This window comes from Stegodyphus dumicola, chromosome 4 (assembly GCF_044657685.1).
Source record: "Stegodyphus dumicola isolate Sdum_Otavi_A_Nest chromosome 4, ASM4465768v1".
Lineage (NCBI taxonomy): Eukaryota > Metazoa > Arthropoda > Arachnida > Araneae > Eresidae > Stegodyphus > Stegodyphus dumicola.
This window is the reverse complement of record NC_140771.1, coordinates 198,450,035-198,469,841: the sequence shown is the minus strand read 5'-3', so window position 1 is coordinate 198,469,841 and position 19,807 is coordinate 198,450,035. Positions and strand designations below refer to the sequence as shown.

The following is a 19,807-nucleotide window of genomic DNA, read 5'->3' as shown; positions in this document are numbered from 1 at the left end:
CTTGTTCTTTTTAAGGAATAGAGTTACTTGGCCGATCTTGAAGCACCTGGGGAACGTGCCGGTACTTAGTAGCTTGTTGAATAGCTGTCGAAATAAATTGATATTCGAACGCACAATAAGTTTAATTATACGATAGTTTACTCCGTCCGGCCCAGGTGCTTTCTTTTGCGGTAGGCACTTTAAGACGTGCAATATTTCTTGTTTTGTGAAACAATCATTTTCTGCAGTATCAATGTCCGAGGTATCATATCGGATTATTCTATGTGCTTGCGTGTCTTCGGAGGGGTCGTCTGTGGCGAAGACCGCCTTCACGATTTCTGCAAGCATGGTCTCTGAGCTTATTGGAGATCTTTGGGACAAGTAGCAGATGGAAGGAGGCGGGTTTGAAAAGCTTACACGTGGCAATCTCGTGGTGTATGCCATATATTTCGGTATTTTCCGTGCAAAATTTTCTCCAGCTTTCGAGTTTGGCTTGTAGAATCATTTTCTTATATTTTGCTCTTTCCTGTTGAAAGGTGATGAGCGTGTTAGAAGAAATATTGTGACGCCGCTCCTGCTTAAGACGGCGTCTAAGGGCGCGAAATTTCTGCTGTTGTTCTCTGAGATGACTGCTCCACCAGTTTAGATTAGAGATCTTTTTGGTTGTTCTGGTTGGCAACAATTCATTATAAACTGCTCTTATGGGTGACATTATGTCACTCGTGATAACTTGTAAGGCTTCGGTGGTAGTTGCTTGTTCGATCAACTCTGCGAAGTGGGCAATTGGGATTTAATGGCTGCAGCAAATGTCCTTACATTATTACCTGGCAAGTTATACCTCTTGATTATCGAGGTGGCGGTCTCACTGACGATAGAAAATCTAATATAATTGTGGTCTGAAAGGCTTAAGCTTTCCACGACCGTCCAATCCTGAATCTTTTGCGCAATTTGCAATGTTGCTACTGTAAGGTCGGGCCATCCCTGTGAGTGGACGCGATTGAAGGTGGGTGCAGCATCATGATGATTAAGTACGCTCATATTTTGACTAGAAAAGAAATCTTCTAGCATTAGGCCTTTAGTATCAGTGCTGGCATATCCCCATGTGGAACTGTGGGCGTTGAAATCCCCAGCACATAAGATGTTATGGGACCTGTACCGCTGAAGTAGTTGCTGCATTCGCTGGATAGTTGTATCTATATTAGCTGTCGGAGGGGAGTATAGTGAGGCCAAGAGAACCGTTATGTTGTGCATCTCAAGAAGAATAGCCACGAAGTCTCTTTCTATGGTGATGATAACCGATGTCCACGCTGGGTTGCAATTGATCAGTATTGCACGGGGTGAATCGTTAACATCTTCTTTTTGGTACACTGTCCATTGTAGAGGATAGCCTACCGCTTTTCCCTTCAAGCAGTATGGTTCTTGGGCAAATATTAGATCAACCCCTTCGGTTGCGGCATATGCGGCAGCTTGTACCGTGGCTGCTTTGGCATGTTGCAGATTAATCTAAAGGCACCTTATTGGTGTTTGAACTGGGATCGTGTCCATATTAATGTCCGTTGTCAGTGCAGCGTCCAGCTGCTGAGGTGGCTGGGTTAGACTATTACTGGTATGAGGTGCAGAAGTAACTGAAGGCTGTGACGTACTTGCTTCTGTATGGGTGTTCACAGACACTTTCTCTTCAGTATTCCGTTGCGTTGTCAACTGCCGTTGATAAATTGCGCATTCTGCTGCATAGGCAGGGTGGTGGAAATTGTATCTTGTACCCAACCTGTAATTTGCGTCTCCGCAATTAATGCATGATGGTTGGTCTCCAGTGCAGTCTCTGGTTGCGTGAGCGCCGGAGCAGAAACCGCAGAAGATCTTGGAGGACCTGCACACGTCCTGGCTGTATCCAAACTGTTAGCAGCGATATCATCTTCGTACTCCAAGGAACTCGGAGATGCCATGCGCCTGCCATGCCGTGAATATGCGCTTTGTCTTGATTGCTGCAGCAAATCCTTCTGTGGAGCACTCGATGATCTATTTGACCCTCTGTGGACGTCGCTCACGCAGACGGAAAAGAATCTTGAAATGCAGGGCGGCGATTCCTGCTGTCATGCTGAGCTCAGAGATGAGCTCCTCTGGCTTGGTATGCTCCCCGACATTATGTACTGCTATTCTTGGTCGACGTCGCTGTTTCCTCTGTATATCTATGTCGATGTCTGCTTTTTGAAGATGGTCCTTTAACTTGTCAACTTCTTCGGAGGTATCACAATAGACCTTCCAGACCTCCTTGCGGGGTGGGCTGTATTCTCCGTACTGCTACGGGGATTTTGTCCAATGGGACCTTGCCTCGTAGAGCTCTCCGCAAATCGTCTGTTGGCCTTTTGGTCTTTGGTTTAATCACGAGACTGGGCTTACTGTTCTCGCGCACGGCCTCTGCAAAGCTTTGCGGTGTACTGTTACTGTTTGCGAAGGGGCCTGCTCACAGGCGGGCTGTTGCGCAGATGGAGAGGGAGTATGCACTGTAACACAGTAAACAAAAGTAGAGGTATTGGTTCCTGCCTCTATTGCTGGAGGTTTGGGGCGAGACTCTGGACCCTCTAAGGCAAGGCCTTGGAGCACAGATAATGCGTCCTTCAGTCTATTCCTTAAATCTTGAGGGAGAAGGTATCTACCTACTCGGCTTGTATCGGTGATATTCCGGATCTCGTTGGCTAGTGCAGCGATCTTTTCTGGTTTTGTCCGATCGGCCTCTAGCAATTCTGCTGAATTAAGCTGTGTTGAATTACTGGCTTCCTCTGGGAGCTTGGACTGGCGTGTTATGTCACAAGTAGAAGCGTGATCCTTTAAATTGACACTATGGAGGCGCTGGGTAACACGTATAATGCACTATTGAAATCACTCTTGACACTGATGTGTACACTAAAATATGCTTATTTCAGCGTTGTATGCACTTAAAAACACTGTACGATACTATTCCCACTAGCTATGACACTAGTGTCGCACTTTAAATCACTGATGAGAAAACTAACTTCACTGAAACATAGCCTAACGTTGCTTGGTTACTGCAACAAACAGTATATTTCTAGCTGAGGGCTTTAACTAACTGCCATGCACTATTCATTCACTTAAAGACACTGAAATTGTTATTGGAACAATTTGCACGTATTTACACTTGTGATGCACTGTATCGCACTGAAATGTATAATAACTTTCACTGAGATGCACTAACGTTGCTTGAACACTGAACTAAATCACGCACTATACTTTACCGACGCTTTGACTAGGGGCTGGGCACGATTAATTCACTTATTAGCACTGTTGTTGACACAATTTACACATATAAGCACTAATGAAGCTTGTATCGTTGAGCTATAGCACACACTTATCGTGAACTGAAGACTGGTGGTTATGCACTATCAGCTCACGTTGTAACACTGGATGTGACTCTAAATAACGCTTGTAAATTGACGTTTAATCACTGAATTAGCACACACAGTACATTAAACACTTTCACTGTAAAGAACACTGTTTCATTCAGCATTGTAATAACTTTGTAAAAAGAATGGCACTTAAATACCTTATGTAATTACACGTATTATCCTATTTATGCCAACGTGGAGACTCTAATTGTACACTATGTGATAATTTGTCTGGTTCACAGTAAATTACAATCTGGTATACTTAAATATTTACTCATAACACAAAGTAAACATTTAAATAGCACTAAGAGTTAGAAAATTACTACAATTTAACTGAGGATTGCTAATTGAATAGAACCAATTAATACTAATTAAATTAAAGTACCGAATATCTGGTAAAAAGTCACTTAAATACTGTAAAATCTGAGTGAATACAAGATGCAAAAATCAGAGTTATATAGGTATGAAGTACAATAATCAAAATCAGCACTATTAATTAGCTTAATTAGAGGCGGTTAATCAATGGTGAAACACTTTTAAATCTGTAGCCTGAAAACACATAAATACATGGTAACAGATACTTGATAAATTTGGCCAGAGTACCAGAACTGTTATAAGGATACTGTTATTTGGTCAGTTAATTAACAGTAATTAATTAGAACAGAGAACTGAACGACAAGAATTAAGAGTCTAAAAGTACTTAGGTCAAACTTGGGTCTGTAACAATATTTTTAAAGTACTAGTTAAGAATTATTACCAGAAGTTAAGATTAGGTAGGTTGTAATTAAAATTAATTAGTTACTTAATCAGCGCTTAAAGCCTACCTTGGCCGATATCGCTTCTCTGTTGTTTTGGTCTGCTTCTATATACACCTAATCCAAATAAATAGCACACGCACATAATATTCACCAAAACTTTGCATATAAAACAATAACGCGCAGTTATCAAATTTCAAAGTCCGGAATTAGCACAAAATTGTTATCTCGGGTTATACACGTCCGATAATTAAGAAAGATATGTCTCTGTGATCCTTGACACTTCAGAAATCCGAATCCGTTAGTTCCAATTAGCTGCTTTAATTAGCAAAATTAGGCAAGGAGTCCCAGTCCTTTTCCTTCCTTTGTTAGATGAAGAATGAAAGACTTCGACGGGGGGTCAATGGAATGCGGATAACCGTTGTACGGGTGTTGAAACGTTGGAAAGGTCAGGGGTCATGGGAACCACGTGGCTGTAAATTCGCTTAGTTTAAGAATTAATTACTCCCGTTTTAATTGTTCTAATTGTAATTAGCATCAAAATTCTCCTTGGGAAATCCTCTTTCCAATGATATCCAATTTAATAAGCGTCGGCTTCCAATGGCTGCTCGGCGATCGCTTGAAGACTGCTAGCTGGAATCACCACGCTGAACGTATTGCTATAAATATTAATTACTTCTTAATTAATTAAGCGTTTGATGTATATCCAAAAATTCGGTATCCGCGTATTCATCGAGCCTATCCGATGCAGTTTGTTTCAGAACCTGAAAATAAAAATTTCCGCTACTACAGAGAAAAAACACGGAGCTGCAGAAACACGACCTGCTTTTGGCTCTCCAGTGAAGGGGGACATCTGTTGATAACGAAAAGGAGCCTGTGAATTTTGTCAAATATTCTACTGAAATATTAGCTGAAGCAAAAATGGACCAAATGTAGAATGTGCGGAAATACTATGGCCCAGTATGTGGACCTATGGCCCAGTAGAAAAAAAAAAGATGTGGAATTAACCCAAAGTGCTTTGTGCACTGAGTCCACAATAGAGAATTCTGAACCAGTTTTAAGGATTATGTGAGACAGAAAAGAAGATAACCTTTATATTGAAATTAAGACTGTAATGGTTTCCGACAATTTGTCTAAAAGAGAGGTTTTTCTCATTAACGCAAGCAATGTTTGATCCTTTGGGTTTCTTGACACCTGTTCTGTTGCCTGCAAAATTACTGCTACAGAAATTGGGAGCGATAAAAGCAGACCGGGATACTCCATTGCCAGATAGTATCAAAAGTAAATTTTCGAGGTGGTGTAATAAATTACAAATTTTGAATAAGTTGAGAATACCGCGACGTATAGGTTTTGGAGATAGAGTAAGTATAGTTCATGTATTTTGTGACGCTAGCCAGCATGCTTATGCAGCAGTAATATTTCTGAGATGCGAAACTAAAGAAGAAACATTAGTCAGTTTTGTAGTGGCTAAGTCAAGAGTCGCACTCTTAAGAGAACTTACTATTCCCCGTCTAGAACTTATGGCATGTCTTTTGGGCGTGCGTCTTTCCAAATATGTGACAGAAGCTCTTACATTAGATGACATCCCAAAATACTTTTGGACCGATTCCGGCGTGCATCAAAGAAATGATGTGTGGGAAACTCTTGTGGGCAATCGCGTGAAGGAAATTTGCGCTTTCACTAAAGCAAATCAGTGGTCATATGTACCGGGTCATTCTAACCCAGCTGATTTACCTTCTCTTGGTTGTTCCCCTCTTCAGTTTTCCGAATTAAATTGGTGAAGAGGGCCTGTTTGGCTCAGAGGCCCTAGAGATAGCTGACCAAAATTAGAGGTTAAGCCAAATGAAACTTTAGTTTTTTCAGAGCGCAGAAAATGCATAAATTTAAATGTGAATCTTAGTATAACTACAAAAGCAGATAAAGTTAAGTGGTGTGAGAAGTTCTCTACATTTTCAAAAATGTTAAGAGTTTTAGGTTGGATAAAGAGATTTATCAAATATTGTCAAAAGAAAATTGTAAATAAAGAGCTTTTCCTGTTTGCTTCCGAGATACAGGAATCTAAAAATTCTTTCACTTGTGGGGGAGAGAGTTATCCATAGAAAACGAAAATCAACGAACGAGATGATTCTTATCCATTCCGGTACCCGATTTTATTACCTTCTAAGCATTATATTGTTGTTTGTTTAATTAGAGATTACCATAAGGCCCACCAGCGGCCGAACGGTAAAGACACTGAACACTGGTAGTTCGGTCCGAGGTTCGAATCCCGCGAACGGGCTGGCTGCAGGGGCGTTTCCGTGGTTTTCCCCATGTGTAACGTGCATACGAGCCAGTTTCCCTTAGAACGTCCTCCACGAAGGCATTCCTCCCTTTAGACAGATAGCCCTCTTGTGCTTTGCCATAATTAAATAATCCAATCCAATCCATTTAAAGCATTCTCATGCCGGCGTACAAGCATTAACTGTTATAATTAGAGAAGAATTCTGGATCATTGGTGCAAGACGCTGAATTAGATCGGTGATGAAACAATGGTCCGTTGTAAAAGATTTTCAGCTAAACGTCCAGCTACTGCACGTTTAGTGGTGATATAAAGAAGGCTTTCTTAATAATAAAAATTTCTGAAAGAGATAGAAAATTCTTAAAATTTTTTTGGTATTCAGATAACCCTAGTGAAAAATATAAAATTATGAGAATGAAAAGACTACCTTTTGGATGTAAAAGTTCCCCTTTCATTTTGAGTGTCACGATAAAGAATCATATAAAAAAAATATGAGAAAAGTAAACCGAAGTCATTTTAAATGTTAAATTCATCACTTTACGTAGACGATTTATATTATGGTGGAGACAGTGTGAGAGAATAATTTGAGTTGTCGTCGGATGCTGTATCAATATTAAAGAGTGGTGGATTTAATTTGAGGAAACTGAGGTCGAACAGTAGAGAATTAGAAAAATTGTGGATAGAAAATGGACTTAGTGACAAGTCCTAGGGTTGAATTGGAATCCTGATAGAGATGAGTTGTCGCTGGAGGTGAAGGGTTTGGTGGATTCGTGGAAAACGTTGCGACGCACTAAAAGATGTGTTTCAGAGACAGCTGCAAGTATCTTTGATCCTATTGGTTTGATTGCGCCGTTTGTGATACGTATAAAGTTATTGTTACAGGAAATTTGGGAGAGAGCGTGTGATTGGGACGAAGAGTTGCTGGGGGACTTGCAGGAAAAGTGGATAACGTGTTGTAACGAAATTAAAAAATTAATAGACGTTACTATTCCGAGATATAGTTTTCTGGATTGTGAGAATGAACAGTCGGAAGTACATGTGTTTTGCGATGCTTCACCAAGTGTTTACGGAACTGTTGTTTATTTTAGATATTATGAGAATAATGGGAATTACAGAGTATCTTTTATAAATATCGAAGAGTAGAGTGTCACCGTTAAAGAAACTAACGGTGCCACGGTTGGAGCTAATGGCCTTGGTAATAGGTGCTAGAGCGGGAAATTACCTTAAGAGTGTTTTTAAGGATAAAATTGGAAGAATAGTATTTTGGAGTGATTCTTATATTGCGTGACATTGGGTGAAGGGAAGTGCGAAGAGATGGAAACAGTTCGTTGCCAACTGGGTTGTGGAAATTCAGGAAAGATCGAGTCCAAGTGATTGGTATTATTGTCCGTCTGACGATAATCCAGCAGATTTACTTTCTAGAGGAATCTCGGTTGAGAATGAAAAATGGTGGTCAGGACAAATTTGGCTTCGAAGACGTTTTGAGCGTTGGACCAAAACAGTGGGTTAGAGGGTTACCAAATGTAGAATGTGCGGAAATACTAAGAGAGCAAAGAAAAAATTCTGTCAAATGTTTTGTAGTTCAGTTGGAATTAGTTGAGCAGCTTTGGAACAAATTTTCAGTTTGGAGTAAGTTGCAGAGAGTTGTTGCTTGGTGTTTAAGGTTTACAAGAAATATGAGGGGGAATAGGATTTTTACTCCTTTCTTAGAAACAAGTGAACTAAAAGAAGCGCATGATATTATAATCAAATTCTTCCAAAGAATTGAGTAATAAAAGGAAATACCTACTTTAGAGAAAGCGAGAGTGTTAAAGAAAAGTTCCTTAATTTCTCTAAAATCCGTTCTTAGACAACAGTGGCATACTACGTGTAGGAGGACGTTTAAGAAATGCCAGTTTACCAGACTCTGTGAAACATCAAATAATATTACCTAAGAATCATCCTGTTACAAAAATGTTAGTGACATTTTATTACCTTAATAATATGCACGGAGGAGTACAATTAATTAACTCCTCGATGAAACAAAAGTATTGGATTATAGGAGCAAAAACTGCAATGCGCAGAGGAATAAGAAAGTACGTTATCTGTGCCAGATTTTGCTCTGAGTTTTCAAAACAAATGATGGTTGATTTACCTTCTGCGAGAGTGAATCCCGGAAAACCATTTCTTAGATCAGGAACTGACTTTTCAGGACCATTCTTGATCAGTCCTAGACGTGGTAGAGGAGTTAAACCACCGAAAAATGTACGTGTGTGTGTTTGTATGCTTTGCAACGAAAGCCATCCTTTTAGAACTTGTTAGTGATCTTAGTGCTCAGACATGTATTGCAGCTCTGAAACTATTCATAGGACAACGAGAAAAGCCAGCTGAAATATTCAGTGATTGTGGAACGAACTTTATCGGTGCAAAGAATTACTTAAAAGCATGTACGATGGAGGCGCTTGGTACTTACTTGACCAACGAAGGTATTAAATGGACAATGAATGTTCCATCAGCCCCTCAGTTTGGAGGCCTATGGGAGGCTGCCGTTAAATCCATGAAGTTTCACATGAAATTTGTTATAGGATCGCAGATCGTCTCACAAGAATTTTTAACGTGTCTAGTGGAGATAGAAGCCATACTTAATTCCCGTCCTTCAGTGGCTGCTTCTGAGGACCCAAATAATTTTTCTGTCATTACACCGGGTCACTTTATTATCGGCTCCGAGTTAAAAAGTGTTTCTGAGTCTGATGTAACAAATGAGAAAATTACCATTTGGGAACGGTGGAAATTAGTCACACAAATTTCCCAATCGTTTTGGAAATCGTGGTCAAAAGACTACTTGACTCAGTTGCAAATGCGCAACAAGTGGAAACTTCCCAGTGCCGATTTACGTGTGAATGACTTGGTGCTAATCAAGGATGACAACTTGCCGCTACTAAGTGGAAGATGGCAAAAGTAATTTGCACTTACAAGGAAACTGACCAAAGAGTAAGTTTATATTTCTAGTTCAGCTGATTACGCCATGCATTGCTCGCCGAAAGAGCGCGCTCCTGCTATTCGTATAAAGCTAAAAATAATTTATTTCTACTTTTAAATGAATGAAGTTTTCTGTGACTGTGTTTCAGAGATGTGGCAACACGCGATTAATTTTTTTGTAATTGTGTTCTAAAGATATAAGTGAGTTGTGTTTCGAGTTTGTACGTTGGAGCAAGAGTGAAATATTTATGATACTCGTATTTATTGTGTAAAGTTTTGATTTTCAGCCCATTCCACAAAGAGGTGAACTTAACAATCTGGTGAAAGCTTTTCGAGCCGGTGACAAATATCCGCGATGTGTATAGGAAATTGAGAAACATGTGTTAAGAAGAAACGTTCTTTGCAAAACGTTTCTTCTTTTTTTTTCCGCAATAATTTAAAAACGGATTTTTTTTCTTAAAATAACTAATTCATTAATTAATTTACTTGCGCCAAAAATATTTTCTTTTTCTCTAAAGTTTAAAGAAATTTTAAACGATATTCATTTTATGAACTCTTGATAACGTGACCTTCGAACTTCGACACCAGCTTCGAGCTCTCGCGACAGATATTTCGTACATGCGCAGCTGTTTCCCTCTACGTTGGAAGAGCCACTCCTGTTGCGGAGTTTTCTTTCTTAACAATATATACTCTTTGATTCTAACCTCCATAGTACCATATACTAGAACTAAACCGATTTCGTTTTATAGGAGAATAAAGTATTTTGTTTAGTTCAACATGCGCTACACATGCGCATGCGATTCTCAAGGTTACTGGAAACTTGCTTTGCCTTTCTAAAAGACAATCTAATTGGAGCTGCGAAAATTGGCTCTATGCCAGCTGCCCGAATGAAGCTCACGCGATACAATTCGCAAAGAAAGTGATCGCTTCCAACGTTCGGCGAAATGGCGCGATCGCTGTATGATATTCCCCGACTTTTCCAGATTTTGACAAAAATATTTAAATTCTCTGTCTTTTCCCTGAACAATTCGAATTCTCTGACTTTTTCCTGTTTTCCAGGTAGCATGGCAACCCTGAAGTTACATCACACGTAGAGCCCAAGGTGTCAAAGACTGTAAATGAGAAGTTGTTGAAGATTTGCTAATACAACATTTTAATACATTTACATTTTGCTAATACAACATAAAGAGAAATATTTTTATTCCATAATTCAAAGATGTGAAATGCACGGCATTAAAATTCGAAATCTAATTTAAGTAGCATCATTAATCGGCAAAGGAAAATGATCAGTCATTTCCTTTACATATAAAAAGACTTTAAAAAAAAAAAAAAAAAAAAAAACATGTAGTTTCGAAAGCGTAGTCTGATTAGCTCCAGAAAATCTGGTAACGCAGAAATTAGTTACAGAGGCTTCAAATACATCCGTAGCAACAATAAAAGAAATTGTAAGAAAAACAGTAAAAGGTCAGATTTTGACTATCATCGTCCAAAAGGTTGTTAAGGTTTTCTAAGCTCTCGTTGAGTTCCCAGTCTACCAGTCTGCTGTTGCACTCACTGCTACTAGCTTTATTATTAAGCACCATTTTCTTCGCATTGCCATACATGATTAAACAGCAAAATTTAAAAAAAAAATTAAAAGTCGCATATGTTTAAAATTCCCGATGCAGCGTTTTAAGTGTTGCCATACGTTTTTCTGTTTTTTTTCCCAGTCTTTTCTCAGTTCACCATATCAATGTTCAGTTTTCTTAGTAAGATGGCATGCGTATAAAATCCCTTTTTTTTTCCTGTGTCCCTTTGTAATAAACATGTGTTAACTTTCTTTTATTAGGTATCACATTCTTTGCACTTACGTCACACAAACTTAGTTCAACAGCAAAATCACAACATATTTATAAACAGCATATCTTTATAATTTCCAAGAGTCTTCCACGCTGGAGATAAGAATATTTTATTCTGCACAGTGTTGCCCCTGCCCGCTTTCAAATTGTTGGGTTTGTTAATACATCGCCAATAATGTATGGCGGACGCTGTTTAGATAGGTTAAAATTATATTTTATTGATTCCAAGGAATTTCAGCCAATATAGCATATTGTGCTGTTCCTTAACTTTCTGATTCGATCCAGCTTAATTATTTTTTTGCAGGCTGTTTTTAATTACAGCAATTTGATGAAAATTAAAGTTTCAACTTTTGATCATGTCAAAAAGAGTGTCCAATTCTGGAGCTGCAGTAGGATCTACAAAGCAAAAGCATGTTTCGATGTCCATTAAACAAAAAGTGGAACTGCAGGAAAAAAGGTATATCCGTCTCAAAATTATGCGAAGAGTATGGCACTGGAAAGTCAACTATATATAACACAAAAATGCCGAAAAAGGAACTTTTTGATTTTTTTTTTTTTGGGGGGGGGGTTCTGACACTTCGGTTACAAAAAATAACAGAAAAATTATTCATTATGCTAAAAGTGATAATTGAATGAGTCAGACAGCATCGCAGCGAGGGCATGCCATTGACAGGTCAAGTGCTAACGGCACAAGCTAAAATATTTGACTAAGAAATGAACTTAAAAACTGAGTGCACATATTCAAACATTAACCAAATTTAAAAATTGCTAGGTATAAGGCAATTAAGAATTTCAGGTAAAAATGCTTCAGCTGATACTGAAGCTACTGAACTATTTGCCGATGAATTCATTGAATTTATTATAAAAGTTATCTTCAGAACAAATTGACAACGCTGATAAAAATGTTCTTTTCTGGCAATATCTACTGCAAAACACCTTGACAACCTCTACAGAAAATGCTTCAACTCGTGTCAAAGATTCCAAAGTGAGACTAACAATTTTAGCATGCGCAAATGCTGCAGGAACGCACAAGTGTAAACTTTTTGTAACCGGAAAAAAACACATGATCTTGAGCATTTAAAGGAGTAAAAACCTTCCCATTATATATTGTGCAAATAAAAGAACAGGGACGATACAAGTGTTAATGAATGATTCTTTTGAAAATCATTTCATACCCGAGGCTCGGCAGAATTCGGTTGGTTTACCCAAGGAGGTTAGAATAGAAGGAGGGAGGGTTCGCAGTTTCCTCCACTATCGGGGAATGAAACTCCACCGAACAAGCGGCGTCCATGTTTGTAATTTCAAAACATTGCATTACGGCAGTGAAACGTACGTGTTTTTAAACAGTTCCGTGCATGTATTTTCCACTAGAAATATGTAAAATTTATAATGAAATACTTCGCTATTGTTTTTTTTTTTTTTTTTTTTTTTTTTTTTTGTTTAAAAGTTATAAAGATGATATCCGTAATTTACTACGTGCAGAAAATCATTAAGAAATAATTCGAAATCTAAATGCATGTGCATAACATTAAAGCCTTGAAAAATAATGTTTCTGCATATTTCAAGAATTTGTTTAGGTTTTATTAGCAATCTGTTGGGTGTACTTTCCAGTTTTTCCTTTAAGAAGTGGGCCCACCAGTGGCATAGCGGTAAAGTCGCTGAACACTGGTAGTTCGGTCTGAGGTTCGAATCCCGCGAATGGGCTGGCTGCATGGGCGTTTTCGTGGTTTTTCCCATGTGTAACGTGTATACGAGTCAGTTTCCCTCAGAAAGTCCTCCACGAAGGCATCCCTCCCCTTAGGCAGATAGCCCTAGTGTGCTTTGCCATAATTAAATACACCACACCACTACCTTTAAGAAGTGATATTTCTGATTTATTCACAATATTGTAATTTATTAAAGAATCTTTTAAAATATATTTAACCCGAAATTAATAGCAGATAATTATCTGAAAAAATAGTCACAGGTTGCATTTTTTTTAAATGAAAGTTTTAAATAGATTCTTTTCACAACCAACAACCGTATAACAAGAAGAAATAAATATTAATAAAATAAAACAGATTTATGTGAATTCAGTGATTTCAGTTTATGCGCGTTTCATATTTATGAATTTCAAAGAAATTGCCTTGAATTAAGCTGAATTACAGAAATACGGCTATACCTATATTGTATACATCTTTCCACATGTTCAGTTGTGTAAATATTTTACTTACTTTTATCGCTATACTGCCCACAAATTTATGCAAACAAATTTTAACAACAGAAAAGTTAGTTAGTTTATCTTGATCAAATGCACAAATTATATTCTTAACAGTTCAAAAAACTTTAAAATGAATAATAATACATAAAGAAAAGCATTAGTTTATTTAACACCTTTACCATTCATAAAAATAGTAACAATTGGTGTCTTACTTTTCATGAAATTTATCAAACGAATTATTTAAAACTTTCAAATTATACAGTTTAAATCCTACTATACATCACTGTATGTTAAGGAACAAAGATGCCAGCTATAAACAGAAACATTAAAATGTATTTAACATATTTGGATTATTATTAAGTCCTTTTTTCACATCTGGAAAGAAAACAACATGACATTGTGATATTTTTTACCATAGTTATCAAATTAAATAAAAAAAAGAAAAAAAAAAAGAAAATCAATACTTACGCTTGAAAAGTAATCCCAGGAATCCTTTTCAAAAATCTGGTTATGCATCCATATACAACACAAGCTGACATCCTTCAAAAAGAAAAGAAAAAAATATTGCAATTACAGACTTCCTTGCACAAGTCACAGCGATAACAGGAACATGGCCGCCAAGCTTCACTGTTTGAGTTGAACCTTCCCTCCTTCTATTCTAACCTCATTGGGTTTACCTGATGATGCAAAAATTGTCCTGATTGTAGACAACCGTTCAGCTGATACTTCACTTAGTTCTAGTGAAAGATAATGTATCCGTATTATTCTTTCCTCCAAATTGTATGTCAATTATTCAGCATATGGATATCAGAATAGTGTGTGCGCTGAAATGCAAATATAAAGTAGAATTTTTAAAATTTATCTTAAATTTCTCGAATAATCGCAAGACTATTCAAGAATTTTTTTAAATATTTTAGTTTAAAATCTGCTGTGTGGAACATTTCAAGATCATGGGAGGATGTGTCTCCAGATACTTTAGAAAATGCTTGACATAATTTATGGCCAGCTAGTACATTTTATGCTGAGGTTGATGTTGATACGAGGTAACCATGAATGTGAAGGTTTTCGGATATCGCCAACCAAAGGTTAAATTTTCAATTAACGGATGGCAAAATCTGTAGTACGGTTCTAGATCCAGAAAATATCAAAACAAAGAAAGTGACACCAATAGTGAAGAAAGTGACAGAGAGGTTATTGAAAACGAAAAAATTTCGACTGACAAGTTAGTCGGAATTCTCGACACAGCAATTACAGGACTTGAATAACAGAATTTTGAAACTGAATGAGAAATTATGTCTGTCTACAAAATTAAAGAGAAAATATGAGCACAAAAAAACCAACTTAAATAACTAACATTGAAAAAAATGTTTAATAAAATAAACAAATAAATATTAAGCTTTATTTTTTTATTTTTTTTTATTTTTTGTAAATGTTGTTACTCTTTAGATCATAAATGCTTCATTTTTTCAGAAATCATGATTTCATATTTTTAATTTTATAATTCCTATATGCCATCTTACTAGATTTAAACTCTTGATCTAATATCCAGAAAAATCCCCAATGTGTAATGGCCGAAGTAACCGACAAGTCCAAATCTCGGATTTTGTACTGTACTAGGCGGAATTCTACCTATGATATGTTAAAAAGTTTTTTTTTTTTTTTTAAATAACAAAGAACACATAATTTCTTCCTTTCCTATATTAGAAGAAAAATTATTTAATTTGTCATATCAAGATTGGAATATTATGAAACAGGCAACAGAGATTTTAAAAGTTTTTGATAACACAAGAAGTATCACCAAAACTGTTTCTCTTTCCCAAGGAGGAATTTTAGTAAGATTAATGGCACATGAGATGAAAGCTTACAAAGACAGAAAAAAGGCATGAGGTTGTTACAAGAAATAGAGTTATTAACTGATGATATACTGAAAGGGTTATCAGAATGGTTTAGGATTATTTCTAACAACAAACTGGTGGTACAAGCTACTTTCCTGGATCATTTTAAGAAATAGGGTTTCACTGATGATCTGAAATACTGAGAATGCTATGATAATGTTTCAGTAGTAATGAAAACTTCAGGTGTGCAATATCAGGCACTCCAAATACAGCAATTAAATCCAACTGTATCATCTACTGTGAACTCTTCCATATGGGAGAAGTTTGATGAAATTGTCAACAAACTTCAAGGGACACAGGACTTGAGACCTGCTGAAACAGTGGATTTAAATAAATATTTATCGGATAATTATTAACCTAGATGCACTGATCCCTTATTCTGGTGGGATCCTAAAAGATAATAAGTCCCACGCTGTATGAACTTATTCTAAGAACGTTATTCATCTTGGCTACTTCAGTGCCCTGCTAATGAATCTTTTCAAAAGCAGGCCAGATAAGTACTGAGAAAAGAAACCACCTCTTGTCAGGAAAGTTAACTAAAATTATATTCATAAATCAAAACCTTGATTAGTTTTTACAGCAGATCAATATACTTTACTGAATTTTTAGTGTCAGGTATTTTTTGTAATGCTGGTAGTTCTAATGTTAGGTATTTTTATATAATGCTTTGTAGTAGTAACAAAATATCAATTATAGTAATAAAATAATGTAATCATTAACAAAAGTGAGTTTAGCTTTCATCATTTTTTTAACTTTTTGAGCATTTTTTATTCCAGAATTTTATTGTTCTATGCAGGAAGGTGTTTTTAGGCGATCTCAAAACTACAGTTGAAAGAAGGGAGGGAGGAGTTTGATTGAACTGATCCTACCAATCCTCCTCCTTGTTCGATTTTTCAGCTTTTCCTTCATGTTTGCACACTGCTTCTAAACTATTCCCATTCCAAGCATATTGATCAAAGCCATTGTTAGTGAGTGGTGAACTGTATAAAAACAACCGATTTACTTCTGTGAATGAATGGCTCCGATCTCATCCCTTAAAGGAGCAGTTTTGCTCATCTCTAGTTACTGTGATGCATCAACAAAAGTAGATGCACCTGATGTGTATCTTTTTAATACTTTGGCAGAGTGTATGAGTTTGACTTGTGATCTTTTCAGAATTATTGATATGTTGCCACTACTTTTTATCTAGCCGTTATAATTTATAAACGAAATAAAAAAAGCTATCAGTATATATGTATTAGGTGAATTAATCATTGTTACTTTGATTATTGATTTGTTATTCATGGAGAAAATATTTCATATATTGTAATTTTAATATAGACTAAAATAATTCAATCACTGAATGATTGCAGACACTGAAACTTAATTTAAATTTATACATCTTCAAAGTAACATTAAATTTAATTATCAGGGTTCGTACACATTTCTGCACACGGAAATTAAGTACTTTTAAGGACCATTAATGAAAAAAATTAAGGACCTATGAGCAAACGGGAACTGAATAAATTCAATTGAAGATATTATCTATGCCTGAATTTCACTTTTGTAATACCATCCTAAAAATAAAATAGATCCCTAAGTAGTACGCATTATTAGTATACATGAATTAATTAACATAACTGTTAATAAGTTTGAGAATAAAATAAACTATGCAATTTATCAAGTAGCATTAAATATTTTACACTTATGATAGTTAGTCATATTTGAACGTTTATATCGATTTCCTTCTCTTTTAAGCATCTTTTCTAACAATTAGAGATTTGTCTCAATATGCAAACCAATGCTCTCACTAGTTTCTGCGTGCTTCGTCTCCTAACTTGTCAACCTCTCCATAATGAACCTATGAGGGTTTAATTGGTAAAACCCTCATAGGTACCCATTGATCTGGTAAAAGTTAAATAGTCCAAAACCCCCCGACAGACGTGAAGCATATTATCGCAATGCCTGAAATTAACTACAATATCAGACAAAGGTTTAAATAAACCTCTTATTTAAAAAGAACTTAGAACATAAAGGCCAGTTCTGATGCTAACAAAATCAATTACAGCTCACGGTGACGTAATTATGGAAGAACAGTCAGATTCAAACTAATAATGTGAACTAGTGGTCAAAGATTATACAATTTAATTGTAATTTAATCTGGCTCAATAACTCTATCATATGAGGAAATAAAAATGGGAAATTATAGTAAAGGTTGAAATCATAAACAATTGGGTAATTTACATAATAATAACTGCACATATCTTTGAAGAATAATTTCCTTTATGTACTCAGTTTCTTTTTTCAACATGTTTCCTTTTCATTTTAGAATTTTTGGATTTAATTAAAGATTTATGTTATTCTAAAAAACACTAAATGCATTTAGAATGTACAGAAAAAGCGGCTAATTTTATTTCTTTAGTAATATGAACATTCAGAAGCAATATGAAATATATATAGTAAAGGACGGTTACAGAGCTGATGTGGCAGAATTTCTGGAATTTAGTGACACACCGAACAACAAAATCTAGAAACGGCAAAACTTTTAGAATTTAGAGCAAGCATTGATTGGAAGCAGAATTTAGAAAGACAGTAGGCAGCAGAATTTAGGATCCACAGAGATTGCATCAGGTGAGAAAATGCCTAGTGCCAGCTATGCAATATGATGCATTAAGAAATATTAGATGAATCTTTTAAATTGTAAGTTTTCAATTTCTTTATTAATAAAAAAATCCCTTTCTATAATGCCTGCCCATGTGATAAGATCAGAAGCATTTTTGATATTTTCTATGCTTCTCTCTAGTGAAAAGTAGAGAAAATAAAGAGAAGATAAACATGTTAAGATTCTAGTATCAGAAGTAATACATTCAAATATTATGTTTTCATTTTCTTCCAGATGTTCTCCCAAAATTAAAAAATTCATTTCAACTTTCTGTAAAATACATCCACTATGTGTTGATACAATGGAGACATTTTTCATTTTGTCACATATTTCTCGAATCTTCTAGAATTGTGAGTCTATAAATTTTGCCTTCAAATCCTTCTAAACTTTCCAAGCTGCAATGTCTAAAATCCTAAAGAAAAATTATCCCTACCATTTCTGTAACAGAAAAAAGCCAGAAATATTTTGGAAAAAAGTAGGAGGGAAAAAGTATAAAATTAATTTTACAGAGAAAACTGATGCACATTCTGAGAATTTTGAATATTCTGAGACAATTACATGGGAAAAACTCTTACTATGAAAAAATTAAAAACAAGACTTTTTAATTAATTACATAGCTAATTTTGCTTTTGCTAAGAGCTGTTTTGTAAATTGTGCTTTATAGCGTTATACCTTGTTTATTTTCCAGATTTAAAATATTGTATAAGTTGCCAAAATGAAACTTTATAATATGACAGAGAAAAATAAAAATGTTTTATTTTAATGCTATTTTTTAAATATAATTTCAATATATTACCATTATTTTAATAAAATTTATCAATGTTACGATGTTTTTTTAAAAAAAGTCTAAAAATTCTCAGATTTTGGAATTAAAAAGTTTCTATAGAAACTAATCTTAAAATCGCCAAAATGTTGAAAAGTCGCCAAATTTAGAACAGTTTAATAAAAGAATCCACATCCCCAAAAGCAAAAAGTTGTTTAAGAGCTCTTTACTAGAATAATTTCGAAATGCTTATGTTTCACTTCTTGCTTAGACATTCGAGTATCCCATCATTTATATTAGAAATAGAAATAAATTATAACTCATGAACCCATTCAAAAGATAGTGAATCACCAAAAATATTCCTCAAAATGCTAATTCACACTCAAAATGACAGTCGTAAAAACAGACAGAAATTTCAGATGATTAAAATTTCGGGCCTTCTGTAGATTTTGGCCAAAATTAAGGACTTTTAAGGACCAAAAATCGATTCCAAAAAATCTAAGGGCTTTTAAGGACTCTTAAGGACCGTACGAACCCTGATTATTTAAAATGCTATGGTAGAGAACAAAAAAAGGATACATTCTTTTTGCATCAGAAGTTTAATGAATAAACAAAAAGTGAAATTATTTTCAACTGAGGCATTTGTTTTAGCATTACACTAGTTTTAGAATGACATTTTTATCAAAGTTTGCTTTCAGGTGTAACAGCTTTAAATATTATTAAAATTTGTAGTTTAAATAATTTAAATAGATGAACATTAAGGTATTTGTGAATGGCAATATTTGAAACCAGACTCGAGTGCCACATGCGACTTTCGCACGAAGAATGAAATTTATTTTTAAATGTTAGAATTCTTTTTTTCTTTTTGTTTTGTATGTCGCCATTTTGAGTGCTAAATAAAGTTTTCTTCTGTGTTCCATCATTGGAGTTGCTTCATATTGCCAAAGAAGTATCACACAGGGTATAAAACACAGAAACTATGTTTCCATTTCATCAATTTATGCACTAAGAAAACACTCCAGTTCTCTAGATCTCAATTTTACCTTCTACAACACATGATGATAGCTTCTAGAAATTACAATGTTCAGAAATATTA

General features: G+C 35.6%; 1 long non-coding RNA gene across 1 annotated transcript in view; it reads left to right on the top strand.

Moving 5' to 3' along the window:
• LOC146997797 (uncharacterized) overlaps positions 1-19,807 on the top strand; it is a 43,938-nt gene that overhangs the window by 8,817 nt on the left and 15,314 nt on the right. The gene's annotated exons all lie outside the window — the stretch shown is intronic.